This window comes from Andrographis paniculata, unplaced genomic scaffold, assembly GCF_009805555.1.
Source record: "Andrographis paniculata isolate CXL003 unplaced genomic scaffold, ASM980555v1 Contig32END, whole genome shotgun sequence".
Lineage (NCBI taxonomy): Eukaryota > Viridiplantae > Streptophyta > Magnoliopsida > Lamiales > Acanthaceae > Andrographis > Andrographis paniculata.
In genome coordinates, this window is record NW_026137565.1 from 2,034,631 (window position 1) to 2,049,976 (window position 15,346).

At 38.7% G+C, this 15,346-nt stretch overlaps 1 pseudogene; it reads left to right on the top strand.

Annotated features, from left to right (window-relative positions):
* Window positions 1-1,096: 1,096 nt before the first annotated feature.
* LOC127247352 (uncharacterized) lies at window positions 1,097-14,554 on the top strand (annotated as a pseudogene).
* Window positions 14,555-15,346: the final 792 nt, after the last annotated feature.

Below are 15,346 nucleotides of genomic sequence, written 5' to 3' on the forward strand. Positions count from 1 at the left end.
TCCCAAGTGTTATTTGCTTGCAAGGCATCCATTTCCTCATGCATGGTGTTCACCTAATGAGGAATCTTAAGAGCATATTTGATTCCCCGAGGTTCAGATATGATAGTGAAAGCCGAATAAAGGATTAGAATCAACAAGAGCAATGTCCACCGGATAACATGGTTTGAATATACCTGACTAAGCCCGTGTTTGCATTGGGTGAGTGCGGATAGGAGGAGCAGCATTAGCCATGATAGGTGGAGCCGAAAACAACGGTGGAGAATGAGGTGGATCAGCTGGAGCCGACAATGGAGAAGGCCCTTGGTGGTACGCAGGGAACGGAGGAGCAAACGGCTCTAGAAACTCAAGGGAACAAATATGACATGGATGATGTGGTGGTGGCAAGGGAACCAAGACAGATGGGCTCTCTAAAAATTTAGACATGGCTAGACGAGAGATATTTTTGGAGGAGCTGGATTTCGAGAATAGAAAGCGGAATTTATTGAACTTTGCATAGAGAGTGATGAAAACTTGAATGGAGGTAGGACCCAAACATCAAAAACCTTTATGGGCTTGTGTTGTATCTGAAAAAAATACGTGGAAGACTCCACAATTCAAATTTAGTTTTGGCATAGTCCCGGAGACAAGGATATACACAACAATAAAAGAAATATGAAAGAAAGCATAAGAGGGAGGATGCCCATAAACAATCTCAAAGAGTGACCTATCACCAAGAATGTTAGTGGTAAGATGATTAATAGTGTAAATGACCGTACTAAAAGCTTCCACTTAGAAATGCAAGGGAACAAGAGAATGAAATAGAAAAATAAGGTCCATCTCAGTTATATTCTGGTGTTTACATTCAGCTTTGCCACATCTTGCAAATTGGGATTGCAGACGATAGTTTGTAATTATGTACTACTATCACTCTAAAAAATTTTAATCCGATGAGAAAATTGATTTTCAACAAATGATTGAAAATGAAAAAAACACATCAACAAATCAGACTTTGCGCGTAACGGGTGTAACCAAGAGAATCTGGAATGATCATTCACAAGAACAACATAGCACCAAAAACTAGAAAATGAAGTGATGGTGTAGGACTCTGTAAATTACAATGGATCAAGTCCAGAAGCACGGAATCCCGACTATCATTTATAGGAAATGGTAATCGGGAATTTTTAGCTAATTGGCATGAGTTGATTCCCGAAATGCCTTTCTGGATATTCCTCAATGTCCCGGCTATTCACGGAACGTGAGAAGCATATGATTAATCATCTGCTTCCGGAAGAAATCGAAGCATTTCTTGGGAATCCTACAAGATCGGTTCGTTCTTTTTTCTCTGATAGATGGTCAGAACTTCATCTAGGTTCGAATCCTACTGAGAGGTCCACTAGAGATCAGAAATTCTTGAAGAAACAACAAGATCTTTCTTTTGTCCCTTCCAGGCGATCGGAAAATAAAGAAGCATAATCCAGGCATAGGCAGTAAAGAAGTAACATAAACCAGTCTCAATTTATGTAATAATTTAATGAAGAATGTGACACATGGCCGTTACGAGAATGCCACAGTTCAAAGCAAGCATGCAATTGTTTATTATGAACTATTGCAGAAATGACAGCATCTTGTTAATCCAGCCGATAAAATCCACGATCATGGTTTCTTATCACGAGGACCTGTCATGTATCCCGATTCTGAATTTGAAATATGGAGTCAGTGAAAGGAACTTGAACAGGACTGTCTTGAGTTAGCTTGTTAACAGACAACAAATTTTTTTAGTGATGTAAGGCACGACAAGAACATTATGCAAATTAAGATCGGAAGAAAGATGTAAGGGTCAGTATGAAAAACTGAAAGACTTGGACCATTACCAACAGTCACGCGAGCAGTGCCTGAATAATGGGAAGAGATGTCAAGCTGGGTGACATCGGAGGTGATGTGAGTCGACGCCCCAATATCTAAATACCAGTTCGAAATAGCCGGTGCAGCGAAAGAACATCCTGACGAGAAGGCTTTGGCAAGGTTCACTGTGGAGGACAACCGGCATGAGCAATCATAGGATCGATCGAAGAGCTTATGAAAATCAAAAGCATGATGGTCAGTTTTTCGACAGAAGTAACACCACGGTCTGAAGTTGCGATGACCCGAACACCACCAGTGCGTATGCCATGACCCTGACTATTAGATGATCGGCCTTGTCTGCCATTGTTGGTGGTGGCAGTGCGCCTCTGTCCTTTATTAATGACAAAGAAGGCAGTAGCTTGCAAGAATGAGAAGTCATCAAAAGATCTCTGAAACAGTTCATAACTTTGTGCTAAAGCCAAGAGTGTTGTAAAATCAGGAAGAGGATCTTGAGCAAGCTAGGCGGTGGTAAAGCTGGAGAAGGTCGCGCCGAGACCCCGTAAAAACCAGTGGGACTTGTCGGACTCGTCAATTGACCTCCCTATAGCCACGAGTTGATCACACATGGATTTGAAGTTTCGACAATATTCAGTCACCGTAAGACTGTCGCACTTTGCAAACAAAAAATCATCTTTAACGCTAATTTTACAAGCCTTAGATTCATAACTATATGCACAAAATAGGGCCTCTCAAACATACTTACATGTTTTACATCCGATCACGACGACCATCGAGTCCTCGGTAAGTGCCGAGATGAGAAACAACTTCAATAGTTGATCACAGTAGTGCCAATGTGTGTATTCAGGATTGGTGTGTTGTTGGCCATCAACTGTGGTGATTTTGGCAGAAGGTGGAGAAGAAGAGCCATCGACGAGAGACAAGAATTTTTGACTGACGAGGAGAGGCTCGATTTGGATATTCTAGAATGAATATTGGTAGAGGTTAATTTGATATTCATCGTATGAATCATAGTAGTGGGGGGAAGGGTAGGAGGATCTTGTTCTGCCATAGAAAATGAGGAAGAGAGGCAACAGCATGACGCACGCCAACAACAGTGAACCAAAAAAAAAAAAAAAGGATTTCACACCTAATTGCCTTACACCATGTGAAGATTCAAGAGTAATCTATGGAAAATAAATAATGACAAGAGTCATCTACGAGAGACGTTTAAGGAGCTAAACATAGAAGATACAAAATTAATGATCATGACTATCGCTAACAGAAACCCTCAAGGCGTGTGCAAAAATAGCATGCAACGCTACCGGCCGTATCACAGCCCACCGCAGCCACTGCCAAGGCATTTCCTCAACTGAAAGACGATAGCTGCGCAGTCAATCAATCTCCCGAGAAGTCGACGTTGCTGTCTCGCTCACAAACGAGACATTGGCAGAGTTGGAAACAAGATCGGAGATGAGACAAGAGGCGAATGATCCGAGGAAAGCAAGAACATTCACAACCATGGTTCGCCGTCGCGGATCCGCGTCGCGGATCGGCCTTTACCGTTCCAGATACGTCGCGGCGTATCGGTCGCGGCGTATCGGTCGCGGCGTATCGGTCAAATATCGGCCTATATGATTTTTTTATATAAAATTTATATTTTTTCAAAAAAATAATAAATAATTAATTAAAATACATCAAATTATAAATATAATTAATTTAAAAATATATATTATTGAAAAAATATATTATAATTTATAATAGATCAAAATTTAAAATGAATAATATTTCAACTAAATTAGCGGATATATATATATAAATGTAAATGCTAAATTTTATGTTTTGCATATTGTCATTATACTAATAAATTTATTTTAATAACAAAATGATGTACCTTGTGTCCGTCAATGTCAAGATTTCATCTTTATCATCTGCATTATATAAATAAAAATAATTAGAAAAAAAATACAAATAAAATTTTATAAAATGTTCAAACTACGTTTATACTAAATATTTATACTTACCATTCAATACCATGTGGAATGTCGTGGAGGTTCAAAATCATTTTCATCTGCTGATCGATTATATTACGAATATCCTTGTTCTGGATTCATATTGCTTGGATAAGGAGAGATGTTCGAACCATATTGATTTTCTCTGAATGAACCCCTTCCATATACATCAAAACCTCGATATTCTCTATTATCATTGCTTCTGCTTGATGAACCATAATTTTGTCTACGATCATCAATACTACCCGAACCAGATGTAATCCCTCCGTAATATGTTCCAACTGGTTGGTTGGATCCAAATATAGGAAGATTGGCTGAATCCTGAAGATGTCTGGGTAGATTAGATAAACCGTATACTGAGTAATAGGGATTATGATATGCATTTGGTTGGTCCCACTCCTGTCTCCCCAATCTATTACTCGAGCTATGAGAAGAATCTCCATAGGAATAACCTATATTCAAGTCTTGCATATGTTCGTGAACTCCAGAATATCTCCTAGTATCTGAAAAATTTGAAGCATCGGCTTCACTAAGGGTTCCATGACCCCACAGACTCGGCGTATCCGTTTCCAAAATCTTTCATTCAAAATCAAGTCTGATATATCTCCGGCTTCATGTCTTCTCCTCGAGGTATTATTGTACTCAACCCATTCTCTAGAAGTACACATTCTTTTCAAATCGGTTGCATATCTCAGAAGACTTTCCATTGCAACAAACTCGGTTGCAAATCTTGTTATGCCTGGTCGCAACAGATCTCGGCCATTCGTATATGTTTTCATCAAATTAACCACTTTATCACTGTTGTATATAAATCCTGTAATTCTTCTGGCTTCTTTTATCGTATCTTTCACTGACAATATATCTCCGATGTCTTCTAACATCAAATCAATGCAATGCGCTGCGCATGGAGACCAAAAAATGTGCTTCCTTTTCCTCATCAGTTTTTTCCCAGCCGCCTTCATACTAGCTTCACTATCAGTTACAATTTGTACAATATTGTCAACCCCTACTGATTCCACCACCTTATCCATTAGGGTGTAGACAAAGTCCGCAGTCTTCGCCTTATTTGTACAATCAACCGAACTGTGATATATCATATCTCTATCACAGTACACCATAAAGTTTATGATTGGATGTTTTGTATGAGTACTCCAACCATCACACATAATTGTACATCCGTATGTTTTCCATTTCTGCTTTAAAGAATCAACATACTGTACAACTTCTTGCATCTCCTCGTTTAAATATTCACCACCAATTTGTTTACCGGTAGGTCCTTTAACTCCAGGTCCAACCGATGCAATCGTGTCAATCATCGTTTGGTAGTAAGGACCACTATCGGCAGCGTGAAATGGTATTGCATTAAAATGAAAAAATTTCGAAATTGCTCTACCCACTTTTTTTGCATTATCTTTTGAAAACATATTTTTCAAAGACTTATTCTTCGATTGAAACATGTATGGATCAAGTTTTTTTTGATGCAAACCTTCTGTCTTTTTCATAGAGCTTTCGAAAAAATTTCTTTTACTTCCTTTTGTATTCGAGCTGCTTCCTCCTACAAAGATAAAAAAAAAAAAAAAAAAGCATATGATCATATATGGTTGTTATCTCAAAAAAATATACTAATATTTAAATATATTTTATAAATTTAATAAATATACCGGCTTTAAAATTCAAGCTTGGTAGATCTCCGGAAACAGAATGTCTACGGTGCTGCTCCATAAATTCCATATTTCTGCTTTCAGCCATTGCTCTTTTTAAGTGTTTTCTTTCAAGAGCATCTATCTCATCTTCATTTATTTCAAAAACTTCATCTTCTTCCTCATCAGAATCATCTTCCAAACGAATGGAATTTTGCAATGCTTCTAACTTTTTTTTATGTGCTGCTCGCATACTTTTTCCTTGGATCAAGTGTTTTTTTAATAACTCTCTTATTTCTTTTGGAGCTCTCGTGCATGCTTCAACTTGACTTGTAACATGTGCTATATGTTGTTTCATCCTAGTAATTCCGCCGTGAACAATTTTACCACAATAATTGCATTTTGCTTGTTTTCTATCATTGCTGATAGGAGTAGCATGATCCCAACCAATATCTCTGTGCGGTGCCATTTTACCCAAACTCTGTAATTGAATAATACAATTGTTAAAATATTTATAAATAGTAATTCATTAATTAAATAGACAAATTATATATTAGTTTATTAATATATCAAACTTATACAAAAATTTAAGTAGATAACTAATTTGTTTATATAAAAAATATAGTTAAAATATTAATTTTTTACAATAAATTTACAATTAATACAAATTTTGTCTAAAATAATATTAATTTTAAATAATAAGATTATAAGTTATTCTAAAATATTAATTTTAATGAACTCAATTTATATAGATTAAATAAAAATTAAATACAATCCAACACAATTAAACTAAATTTATCAATAAATTAAACAAATTATTCTAAATAATTAAATCTAAAATAATTAAACCTATAAATTAAATAAACAAATTAATAAAAAATAATTCAAATTTATAAATATTTAAATTAATTAAAATAATATAATAATTAAATTTACCTTCCTCCTTTCTTCCCCTCCCCCATAACGCAGAACCCAGAACTCTTCCCCTCCCCCAGAACGCAGAACCCAGAACGCAGAACGCAGAACTTTCCCCCTCCCCACGATTTCGTTCAGACGCGAACAACTTCCCCTCTCCCACGATTTTCTTCACCGACGCGAACGCAGAATCCTCCCACTTCTTCTTCCCCTCCCCCACAATTCTTCTTCAGACGCGAACGCAGAACAGAGGTCTTTCCTCCACGATTCTTCTTCAGCGCACTGGTAAATGTTTTCTTCTCCGATCTGATCGAATTGAGATGAATTGTTCGAATAATATGAATAAAAAGTAGAAAATCGGTAAGAATAAGATTTATAATGGGTTTTATAGATAAGATATGAATGGATGGGAAAATTTTGGGCAAATATCGGATATTTTTGACGAACCGGACTGGACTCGGCCGATCCGGCGAACCATGTTCACAACTGAACTGATGAGCTCGACATCTCAAAGGGTTTGGCACCGATTTAACGGCCAAAGGGAAAGGCGATCGAAGAAAAGCCTGGAAGCGACTTGCATACAGGGAGCAGCTTGCACGCAGGAGGTAGCTTGCGCGCAATAAGCAGCTCACCCGCAGGGAGCAGCTTGCACACATAGAGCAGTTTGCACCCGGGAAGCGACTCGCACACGGAGAGTAGTTTGTGTGCAAGAAATAAAAAGCACAGTGAAGATATGCGAACATATGCTTAAGTTAGCAACACTAAAAGACGACGAGTTCTCCAAAGCTAGCCTCGATACCATTGTCTGCGGTCAAGACTTGGAACTAGCACTCCAATATCAATGTCTTTTTACAGTAAATGCAGTGGATCTCTTGCTGCAAGACATCCACGACTACCAAGCGTAATCCCAAATGCAGTGTCGGTGCGAAGAAAGTCACTTCCGAGGTCGAGCTTCTTGGATCCAAGGCTTTATATTGGAATTATGCGCCTAGGATGATAAAAAAAAGTATCAACGTCTTGCCATGCGCGTCGTGACTCACTTCCTTAGAATTTTTCTTGTACATTTTACGCTTTGGTGATAGATCAAGTAGCTAAGCCTTTTCACTTAGTTCGAGCAATGTGAGGCGTGAGATTCATTGATGGATGAAGTTATTCGAAAGTTTTACCAAAAGCATCAAACAATTCAGAAATTTCAAAATTACTTTTGAGATAAAAATTAATTAGTAACCAAATTCATTGAGCAAAAATAAAGATCAAATTAAGATTGCACAGTTGAGCAAAAATAAAGAGGATTTGGTGTATTAGATATGGTTGTTACTCCACCCTTTGGAAAAAGAACAAAAGTAGCAAACCCGATCAATTCCAAAAGTTCACCGTGCTTTAGTTTCTTGAAATTCTCCATTCTAAAATTTTAGTTATTTCCTTTGCTTCTTGGTCAATTTTTTCATTGTACTTGTTCATGAACCCTGTTTGTTTGGGGGTTTGGATTTTGAGTTTGGGATTGGAATAATAAAAATTTTGAATTTGAATAGTTGTATGATGTGATATAAATATGTGTTGATATGATGTTTTGAATGTAAAATTGATTTTTAGTATAATATAAAAAATAAAAAATAAGTGTTTGATTTGATATTTTCGGGAGAAAAAAATGGAATAAATAGTGTAAATTCAACCCATTGAATGCAATCTTTTCAATCCTTTTTTCATTCTAACATTATATTACGTGTTGATAAAAATATATTATTATATATTTTCTAGAAATAAATTATAAGATTTAATTAATGTTTTGGATAGATTCATACTCACTTTTGGCATGTATTGATTTGTGCGAGGTAATTGAGCGATTCACGTCCATGCCATATTTTCGATCAAAGAATTTTGGAAAGACTTGAATTAAGCTCCAATGGTAAGGAAAGAGGTGGATTATGGAATTAAAGCTCGATTATTGGCATCGTGATTAATAAGGAGCAATTAAGGGAGTGATTGAGGACCCGGTCATCTATAAAAGGGGGGCCAAGACATTGGATGTGGTATCACAATTTATACTCACTTTTCATAGTCTAAGTGGAGGATTGAGAAGGCCGTTTAGAGATGAAGCACTTTTGGATGATCATCAAGTTTATTGTTTTATTTATTTATTTATAAGTATGAGTAGTTAAATTTCTAGTCTAGTCTAAGGTTGAATGTAGATTTTGGATTGAGATTTGTGAGATTGTGTTATGAGTTAATTTGAATCTTGTTTAAGTAAATTGATATTTGTGTGATTTCTGTGATTCATGTATGCAATTGTTTTATTTAATCTTTTATCGTGGCCGGATCTTAGATTGGTTTAGCAATTGTATGCCAATTGAACATTTACATCCGTAATTGTGTATGTGTTTCATAAAGTGGTAAATAGGTTAATAAGCTTAGCCTAGGAATCACATGATCAAATAATTTAATCTTTTCGTAATTGATTAAATATTTGAATTGGGTTTTTCTCATGCTATTTTCAATTGGAGAAATTAATTTATGGTCGTACCTAGATTATTTCTTTGATTAGGGGTGCGGTTAATCGGTCGTACCATTGCCGTCAATAAAGTAAGGAAAAATTGGGTGTTATGATCGTATCTAATGCCTATAACCAATTTATCAGTTGAATAACAAGATTATTTAAAATCAATGATCGAATCTTTAATCCGGTTTCTTATTCACTCCTTGGGCTAGAAGTTAATCTCTTTGAAATCAAAATTTTATTTTCCATCGTTTATTTTAGTTATTTTAGTGAATTGCTAATCCATCCCCAATATTTAAAATTGTGACAAAACAAAAATTGAACTTCACAGTCCCTGTGGATCGACCTTGGCATGACTTGCTACACGTGGTGTTAGAGTAATTTTATTGGAAGCATCGAGGCTACCAATTTTTGGCGCCGTTGCCGGGGACTGGCAAAATTTAATATACGAAGCGGAAATCGAGAGATTGGCGAGGAAATTACGAAAGGAAGCAAAAAGAAAGCTGGATTTTGAAAAGGCATCGAGTTTTCAACTGAGGGAATCGATCAAGCAAGAGCCCGATATGGCGGAAGAGGATACCCGCACGCTCAGGGAGTTGGCTGCGCCTAATTTAAATTTACAACCTCTATGCATTATTTTGCCGGAAATTGAAGGCAATGCTAGTTTCGAATTACGATCCGGACTAATACACTTTTTGCCCTCGTTTCATGGCCTTGCAGGAGAAGAACCACATAAACATTTGCAGGAATTCGATGTGGTTTGCTCGAGCATGAAACCACCAATGGTTACAGAAGAGCAAGTAAAGCTACGGGCATTCCCTTTCTCATTGAAGGATGCGGCGAAGGAATGGCTATTTTTTCTACCGGCGGGAAGCGTGACTACTTGGAGGGACATGAAAAAGAAATTTCTGGAGAAGTATTTTCCGGCATCGCGGGCGGCGACATTACGCTAAGAAATTTGCGGAATCAAGCAACAACAAGGAGAGACGTTGCACGAATACCTAGAGAGGTTCAACAGGCTTTGTGTGCGATGCCCGCAACACCAAATCACTAACCAACTTTTGCTCCAATACTTTTATGAAGGACTGGGCATGCGAGACCGGAACAACATTGATGCCGCTAGCCAAGGAGCACTGGCGGATAAAACCCCGAAAGGTGCATGGGAGTTGATCGCAAGGATGACAGAGAATTCGCAACAATTCGGAACAAGAGGAGTCGAATATTCGGAAGGGAACGATTCTCTTCGACAACAAATATCTGAACTTACAAAAGCTGTTCATCAATTGGCTACAGGAAACACACGCCATGTGAAAGCGTGTGGAATTTGCACGAGTTCAGAGCATCACACCAATGCATGCCCTACCATGCATGTGGACAGTCATGCCGATGTGAACGCAGCAGGTTTCAACCAACCAAGACGCCCACAATATGATCCCTATTCAAACACCTACAACCCAGGGTGGAAGGATCATCCGAATCTCAGGTATGGAAATTCACACCATCAAGGGTTCCTGCCACAAGCACCTCCGCAACAATTTGCCCAACCACCACCACCGCCTTCCAAATCCAATACTTCACTGGAGGAAATGATGAAGACCATGGCCGCTAACACAATCCAATTCCAGCAAGATACGAGGGCGAGCATTCAAAATCTTGAATCTCGTGTGGAGCAAATAGCGGTGGATCTTCGCCATGTTAAGGAAAGGGAGACGGGGAAATGGCCATCACAACCGGAAAGGAACCCAAAGAATGTTAGTGCCATGACTTTGCGAACCGGGAAGATGGTGGGGACTCCGGAACCAATCATCCCGAAGGACAAAGACGAGAGCACCATTGAAAAGGGAATCGAGAAGGAAGATGCAAAGAAAAATGAGGTAATTGATAAAACTGTCACTAAATTAAATACTAATCTTGCCCCTTTTCCGTCCAGGTTGGCAAAGCCGATAAAGCCAAAAAAGGGATAATGAGATTCTGGAGATTTTTCGAAAGGTCGAGCTCAATATACCCCTATTGGACGCAATCCACCAAATTCCAAAGTATGCAAAGTTCTTAAAGGAGTTGTGTACCAACAAGCGGAAGTTGAAAGGCGATGAATGCATCATCGCAAGCGAAAATGTGTCGGCCCTCCTCCAAAGAAAGACTCCACCGAAGTGCGGAGACCCGGGTATGTTCACAATCCCATGTAAAATAGGGCAACTAGAAGTCAAGCATGCTATGTTAGATTTGGGTGCGGCAATTAATGTCATGCCAAAATCAATCTATAACTGTTTGAATCTTGCACCGCTAAAGAAAACCGGGATTATTATTCAACTTGCTAATAGGACGCATGCATATCCCGAAGGAATTATAGAGGATGTCCTTGTCAAAGTCAATGAATTAATTTTCCCAGTTGACTTCTATGTCTTAGAAATGCATGATGAACATTCGCCCAACCCATCACCACTACTTTTAGGAAGACCTTTTATGTGTACGGCGGATACTAAGATTGATGTAAAGAATGGAATTTTGACGATGGAATTTGATGGGGAAAAAATTGAATTCAAAATTTTTGATGCGATTAAGTATCCCCTGGATCCTCACTCTGTTTTCTCGTTAGATGTTATTGACCTTGAAGTACATGATGCTTTTGAGTTGAGGGGTGACGATGCGCTCGAAGTGGTGCTCACGAAACACTTGGAGGTTCAAAGCATGCCTACTCGAGGATTGAGTCCAGATTTGTTGGAAGTGATGCAAGCCTTAGAAGCTACAACTTTAGTTTAACACAGTTATGCCCTTGCTCCTATATTCTTACCCGAGACTAATATACATTTATTGCCTTCGATTGTGCAGCCGCTGGAGTTGGAATTGAAACCACTGCTGAGCCATTTGAAGTATTTGGGAGAAAATGAGACCCTTCCGGTGATCATTTCATCGAAGTTGACGACGGAACAAGAGGAAAAATTGATTCAAGTGCTAAAAAAACACAAACAAACGATAGGATGGACGATAGCGGATATCAAAGGTATAAGCCCCTTATTTTGCACGCATAAGATTACACTTGAGGAAGGCGCAAAGCCGGTGAGGCAGGGCCAAAGAAAGTTGAATCCAATCATGACAAAAGTTGTTAAGAAGGAGGTCCTCAAACTCCGGGATGCAGGAATCATATTTCCTATTGCCAATAGTCCTTGGATAAGTCCAATCCAAGTTGTTCCTAAGAAGTCCGGGGTAACCGTAGAGACAAATAAAAATGGTGAGTTAATTCCGGTAAGAAAGCAAACTGGTTGGCGGCAATACATCGATTATCGTAAGCTTAATGCCGTGAAAAAGAAAGATCATTTTCCTCTCCCATTTATTGACCAAATGATTGAAAGATTAGTTGGTCGAGCTCACTATTGTTTTCTAGATGGTTTTTCAGGATATTTTCAAATTGCTATCGCCCCGGAAGATCAAGAGAAAACATCATTCACATGCCCATTCGGAGTGTTTGCCTATAGACGAATGCCATTCGGTCTTTGCAATGCCCCGGTGACATTTCAAAGGTGCATGTTAAGTATTTTTTCTGAATATATTGAGAAAATTATTGAAGTATTCATGGACGATTTTAGTGTTTACGGGGATAGCTTCGATAGTTGTCTTGCTAATCTATCTTTGATTTTGGAAAGATGTTGTGAAGTGAATTTAGTACTCAATTGGGAGAAATGTCAGTTTATGGTAGAACAAGGAGTAGTTTTGGGCCATGTTGTATCATCACAAGGCATCGAGGTGGACAAGGCGAAGGTTGATCTAATTTCCATGTTACCATATCCTACTTGCGTTCGAGAGGTACGTTCCTTTCTGGGTCATGCAGGTTTCTACCGAAGGTTCATCAAGGATTTTTCAAAAATAGCATGCCCATTATTTGAGCTACTACAAAAAGGAGCGGTGTTCGATTTCACCGAGGCGTGCAAGAAAGCATTTGACACACTTAAGGAGTCTTTGTCATCGCCGTCAATCGTGCGCCCCCCTAATTGGGAGCTACCATTTGAGGTAATGTGCGATGCAAGCGATGTTGCGGTTGGAGCGGTGTTAGGACAACGGGAAGGAAAAAGTCCCTACGCCATTTACTACGCCTCAAAAGCCTTGAATGGAGCTCAATTGAACTACACTGTTACCGAAAAGGAGTTATTAGCAGTAGTTTTTGCATTAGAAAAATTTCGTTCTTACTTGTTGGGTACTAAAGTAGTAATTTTTTCTGATCATGCAGCATTATGATATTTAGTGGCGAAAAAGGAAGCGAAACCAAGACTTATCAGATGGCTATTGCTTTTACAGGAATTTGATTTGGAGATTCGGGACAAAAAGGGGTCGGAGAACCTTGTCGCCGATCATTTGAGTCGTCTCCCTTGTGCCAACAATGACGATTTACCACTAAAGGAGACAGCCCCGGACGAACAATTGCTCCTTCAAGTTTATTATTGTATTCCATGGTATGCTGATTTAGTTAATTATATAGTAACTAAAGCGTTTCCTGCAGGTTGGCCAAAAGCTAAGAGGGACAAACTCAAAAGCGACGCAAAGTACTACATCTGGGATGACCCTTACTTGTGGAAGTGTTGCTCGGATCAAATTTTGCGAAGATGCGTGCAAGAAGGTGAGCACCAATCCATTCTTCGATTTTGTCATACCCTTAATTGTGGGGACACTTTGGTTCCCAACGAACGGCAAAGAAAGTTTTGGATAGCGGGTTCTATTGGCCAACATTGTTCAAGGATGCCTACACCTTTTGCAAGTCATGCGACAATTGCCAACGTGTAGGTAATCTTTCCTCTCGAGCCGAGATGCCTCAGGTACCAATGTTATTTGTTGAAATTTTTGATGTATGGGGTATCGACTTTATGGGCCCATTTCCCATGTCCCATGGATTTTCATATATCATTATCGCCGTTGATTATGCTTCGAAATGGGTGGAAGCAAAAGCCACCCGGACTAACGATTCTAAAGTGGTTGCAGATTTTATTAAGTCCACTATATTCACTCGTTTTGGAATGCCTAGGGCTATGGTGAGCGATAGGGGAACCCATTTTTGCAAAAAAACCATCGCCGCTCTCTTCAAGAAGTATGGCGTGTTGCATAAAGTTTCGACCTCATACCATCCTCAAACAAATGGTCAAGCGGAGGTGTCGAATCGAGAAATCAAATCTATTCTTGAAAAGACTGTTCGACCGGATAGGAAGGACTGGAGTCTCCGCCTCCTAGATGCACTATGGGCTTACCGCACCGCTTACAAGACGCCTATCGGAATGTCGCCATATAGGTTAGTATTCGGTAAGCCGTGTCATTTTCCTGTTGAATTTGAGCACCGTGCTTTCTGGGCAGTAAAAAAATGCAACATGATTATTGACGAAGCGGGAACACATAGAAAGTTACAGTTGCAGGAATTGGAGGAGATTCGGAATGAGGCATATGAGAGTGCCTTAACGTACAAAGCAAAAACGAAAGCCTTTCATGACCAACGAATATTAAGGAAAAATTTTGATGTCGGTCAGAAAGTGCTCCTTTATAATTCTAAGCTCAAGCTTTTTCCCGGTAAGTTACGTTCCAGATGGATTGGTCCTTTTGTTATTACTAATGTTTTGCCTTATGGTGCAGTTGAAATTCAAAGCTCAAAGACTGAAAAGAAATTTGTGGTGAATGGCCATCGATTGAAACCTATCTAGAGGGCGTTGAAGCTGAGGACATGGTTTGGATGGCCATTGAGGATCCCTTAATTTAATTTCGCAATTAATAATAATGTCTAGCCGAAGACGTTAAAGAAAAGCGCTTTTGGGAGGCAACCCAATCTTATTTTATTTCCTGTTTTCTCTTGCATTTTATTATTATTATTTTTGTTTGGTGTGATTATTTGCTTGTCTTTGCTTTCCGTAGGTGATGATGATTCTTCCAATGCCCAGGGCCTTGATTCGAGCATTTATTTGGCATTCAAGAAGGTGATGCGAATTTCGGCATGCTCATGCCGGACGCAAGCATGCCTAAGCTTCAAGGAAGTCTACTATTTCTTAAACTTTTTACTTTCCGCGATGCGCTACATTGAGGACAATGTGCATAATAGGTGTGGGGGGTGAATATCATAAATATCCATTGTTTGCCCGATTGCATGATTGACTTGTGTGCTAAAGACTTGTGTATTTCTTTTCAACATAACATGTTTTAATTAGATGACTTGCCGATGAAGTAAACAATAAATATGCCGAGCACGACATGCTTTACCCTATGCGAGATTTGAGCCTAATAAAGCATTCATTTTAAATGCTATATATTTTTTTTTGTGTGTGATTGTTGCTCTAAACTTGGTTTTCTAGAACTTGCGTAGCGATGCATGTCGAATTTTATTTCTGAGAAGTCTATGCGATTAATGTGATAAGGGCATTAGAATAAACTATTTAGCCTTATATATCTCCTACCTAAAAAATTAATCAATTAGTGAGCCTCGTTGAGCTTGAATATCCTAT